Genomic DNA, 4,629 nt, shown 5'->3' on the forward strand with positions numbered 1-4,629 from the left:
GAGTTCTGCATTGGTACGTTCCAGTGAGACAGGGATTTTATGGAGGGGTACAGGAACAGGGCATATTTGTGTGGAGTTCTGCATTGGTACGTTCCAGTGACACAGGGAGTTTATGGAGGGGTAGAGGTTCAGGGCATATTTGTGTGGAGTTCTGCATTCGTACGTTCCAGTGAGACAGGGAAGTTATGGACGGTACAGGTTCAGGGCATATTTGTGTGGTGTTCTGCATTGGTACGTTCCAGTGAGACAGGGAGGTTATGGAGGGGTAGAGGTTCAGGGCATATTTGTGTTGAGTTCTGCATTGGTACATTCCAGTGAGACAGGGAGGTTATGGAGGTGTACAGGAACAGGGAATATTTGTGTGGAGTTCTGCATTGGTACGTTCCAGTGAGACAGGGAGGTTATGGAGGGGTACAGTTTAAGGGCATATTTGTGTGGAATTCTGCATTGGTATATTCCACTGGACAGGGAGGTTATGGAGGGGTACAGGTTCAGGGCATATTTGTGTGGAGTTCTGCATTGGTACGTTCCAGTGTGACAGGGAGGTACTGGAGGGGTACAAGTTCAGGGCATATTTGTGTGGAGTTCTGCATTGGTACGTTCCAGTGAGACAGGGAGGATATGGAGGGGTCAGGTTCAGGGCATATTTGTGTGGAGTTCTGCATTGGTATATTCCACTGGACAGGGAGGTTATGGAGGGGTACAAGTTCAGGGCATATTTGTGTGGAGTTCTGCATTGGTACGTTCCAGTGAGACAGGGAGGATATGGACTGTTACAGGTTCAGGGCATATTTGTGTGGAGTTATGCATTGGTATATTCCACTGGACAGGGAGGTTATGGAGGGGTACAAGTTCAGGGCATATTTGTGTGGAGTTCTGCATTGGTACGTTCCAGTGAGACAGGGAGGATATGGAGGGGTACAGGTTCAGGGCATATTTGTGTGGAGTTCTGCATTGGTACGTTCCAGTGAGACAGGGTGGTTTTGGATGGTACAGGTTCAGGGCATATTTGTGTGGAGTTCTGCATTGGTACGTTCCAGTGAGACAGGGAGATTATGGATGGTACAGGTTCAGGGCATATTTGTGTGGAGTTCTGCATTGGTACGTTCCAGTGAGACAGGGAGGTTATGGAGGGGTAAAGGTTTAGCGCATATTTGTGTGGAGTTCTGCACCTGGCACCTGGAACTTCCATCACGCGGCTGGTGTTTTCCAGACTGAAGACTGATGCAAAATACTATTTAGTTCGTCCGCTATTTCAAGGTCCCACAGCGTTACATCTCCAGCATCGCTGTCAGCGATCCGATGTTCAATCTCGCTACTTTTCCTACTTTATGTATCAGAAGAAAATTTTTGTAACTTTGCTAATATTATTAGTCAGCTTACTTTCGTACTCTATCTGTACCTTCATAATGCCTTTCCTGTACTCCAACTAATATTGCTCAATTGTACTTTTTATTACTCAATTGCTCTTTTGCTTTTTATGTTGGTTTTGAAATGTTGTATTAAGACCTTAATATATAGGAAAGAAGTAGGCCATAAGGCCTATTCATTCTGCTCCGCCAGTCAATCATGGACTGATCCCATACCTCCATCATTCTCACGACCCTGTCTCTTCACCGCATAACCTCTGATGGCCCTGGCTAATCAACAACTCATCTATCTCTGACATAAATACACCGGGTGGCCTGGCCTCCATAACTGCTCGTGGCAACAAATTCCACAGATTTACCACCCTCTGACTAAACAAATTTATCCTCATCTCAGTTCTAAATGGTCGTTCTTCAATCCTGAAGTCGTGCACTCTTGTCCTAGAATCCCCTACAATGGGAAATAACTTCGCCATATCTGATCTGTTGAGACGTTTTAAAATTCGGAATGTTTATATGATATCCGGCTCATTCTCCTGAACTCCATGGAATACAACCCCAGAGCTGCCAAATGTTCCTCATACGGTAACCCTTTCATTTCTCGAATCATTAAGGTGAATCTTCACTGAACCATCTCCAACAGTAGTATACCTTTTCTAAAATAAGAGCCTCAAATTGCACACAATACTCTACTGTGGTCTCACGAGTGCCTTATAGAGCCTCAACATCACATCCCTGCTCTTATATACTATACATCGAGAAAGTAATGCCAACGGTGCATTCGACTTGTCCAGAAACGTTTCAACTTGGAGGCTAACCTTTAGGGTATCTTGCCCAAGAACTCCCAAGTCCCTTTGATCTCTGTATTTTGAATTCTCTCTCCATCCAAATAATTATATGCACGTTTATTTTTCCTTCAAAATGCATGGCCATACAATTTCCAACATTGTATTTCATTTTCCACTTCTTTGCCTATTCCCCTAAACGATCTAAATCGCTCTGCGAGCTCTCTGTTTCCTCGACACTTCCCGCTCCTCACTTATGCTGCACCGGTGAAACACCAGTGGTAACCGGCACCCAGACCAGTCGCGCAGGAGTTTCCTTTCAGAAAACTATACAGGCTTTGTCCTGTCTTGTCATGTGCCTGCAGGTACTCCGTAATCTCATCCCTAACATCGATTCCGACAACTTCCCAACCACTGATAACTGGCTAACAGGCCTTCTTAAATAGTGAAATAACGTTTAGTTTTTTTGTCATCCAGTACGCCAGAATCTATGGATTCTTGAAAGATTATTTTTAATGCCTCCACAATCTGTAGCCTTAAAAATGTGGGGGTATAGCTCAGTGGTAGAGCATTTGACTACAGATTAAGAGGTCCCTGGTTCAAATCCAGGTGCCCCCTTCAAAAATAAAAAAAAGTGACCACAGCGATGATATAGAATGTAATTTCATTTATTGAAGTTTATTGGCGCTGAGTGTGAGGTGCCAAATTTTGCTAGGACTGATCAAAATAGACGACAAGTGGTAAATGGTAGAGCACTGAGGAATGCAGTAGAACAAATTGAGCTAGGAATAATGATGCATAGATCCCTCAAGGTGGAATCTCATCTGGATAGGTTGGTGAAGAAAGCTTTTGATATGGTGGCTGTTATAAATTAGAGAATTGAACATATTGAGAATTGGGATGTAATGTTAAAATTGTACAAGACATTGGTGAGGCCAAATTTGGAGTATTGTGTACAGTTCTGGTCACCGAATTATAGGAAAGATGTCAACAAAATAGAGAGAGTACAGAGGGAATTTAGTAGAATGTTACCTGGGTTTCAGCGCCTAAGTTACCGAGAAAGGTTGAACAAGTTAGGTCTTTATTTGTTGGAGCGTAGAAGGTTGAGGGAGGCCTTGATAGAGGTATTTAAAATTATGAGGGGGATAGATAGAGTTGACGTGGATGGGCTTTTTCCATTGAGAGTAGGGGAGATTCAAACAAGAGGACATGAGTTGAGAGTTAAGGGGCAAAAGTTTAGGGGTAACACGAGGGGGATCTTCTTTACTCAGAGAGTGGCAACTGTGTAGATCGTGCTTCCAGTAGAAGTGGAAGAGGCAGGTACGATATTGTCCTTTAAAAAAAGAATGGATAGGTATATGGACAGGAAAGGAATGGAGGGTTATTGGCTGAGTTTAGGTCGGTGGGACGAGGTGAGAGTAACCGTTCGGCACGGATTAGAAGGGCCCAGATGGCCTGTTTCCGTGCTGTAATTGTTATATGGTTAATCTCTCCCGCTACTTTCGTCAGAACCCGAGGGTGCATTCCATCAGGTCCAGGAGCAGGTAGCTTCCTGAGTACCTTCTCAGTCGTAATCTTTCCTGCACAAACTTCACTTCCCTGGTGCTCCTGAATGTCCGGTATACTGCAGACGTATTCCACTGTGAACACTGATGCAAAATACGCATTCAGTTCCTCTGTCATCTCTGTATCTCTCATTGCAATATCTCCCGCGTCATTTTCTATTAATCCTATATCTACCCTCGACTCTCTTTTACCCTTAATGTACTTAAAAAAGCTATTAGTATCTTCATTGTTATTAGTCACCAGCTTCCTCTTGTAATTCATCGTTTCCTTCAAAATGACCTTCTTTGTTTACTTCCGCAGGTTCTTAAAAGCTCCCCAATGTTTTATCTTTCCACCAGCTGTGGTTTCCTTTTACGCCCCCTCTTTTGCTTTCACTACGGCTATGACTTCACTTGTCAGCCACGGTAGTGTCCTTCCTCCATTTAAAAATGTATCTTTATTTTTCTTTCCTGCAAATGTCCCTTTCCAGTCAACTTCGGCCAGTTTCCCTCCCATGTCATTGTAATTTCATTTATTCCACTGACATACCGACACATTGGATTTTATTTTTCCCTCTCAAATATCAATATGAACTTGATAATAATGTGATCTCTGTTCCCTCAGGGTCCTATAGCCTTGAGCTCTCTTACCAGCTCCTATCATTGCACAACACCCAAACCAGCACAGCCGTTCCGCTAGTGGGCTGAACAAGACGCTGTTGTAAAAAAGCCATCCTTTAAACATTCTGCAAATTCTCTCTCTTGCGGTCCAGTAGTGACGTGCTTTTCCCAATCCGCTTTCATGTTAATATTTCCAATGTTTATCATGACATTAGCCTTTCTGACACGCATCTTCTATTTCCTGCTGTAATTGGTAAACCAACAAGCTGTTTGGACGCCTGCATGTAACTGTCATTAGGGTCCCTATCCCCT

The 4,629-nt window shown here is 43.6% G+C and overlaps 1 non-coding gene across 1 annotated transcript; it reads left to right on the forward strand.

The window, feature by feature from the left end:
* Positions 1–2,698: 2,698 nt before the first annotated feature.
* trnac-aca (transfer RNA cysteine (anticodon ACA)) lies at positions 2,699–2,770 on the forward strand. Its single transcript has one exon. It is a non-coding gene; the product is annotated as a tRNA-Cys (tRNA).
* The last annotated feature ends 1,859 nt before the right edge of the window (positions 2,771–4,629 follow it).

The sequence above is a fragment of the Hemitrygon akajei genome, unplaced genomic scaffold, assembly GCF_048418815.1.
Source record: "Hemitrygon akajei unplaced genomic scaffold, sHemAka1.3 Scf000059, whole genome shotgun sequence".
Lineage (NCBI taxonomy): Eukaryota > Metazoa > Chordata > Chondrichthyes > Myliobatiformes > Dasyatidae > Hemitrygon > Hemitrygon akajei.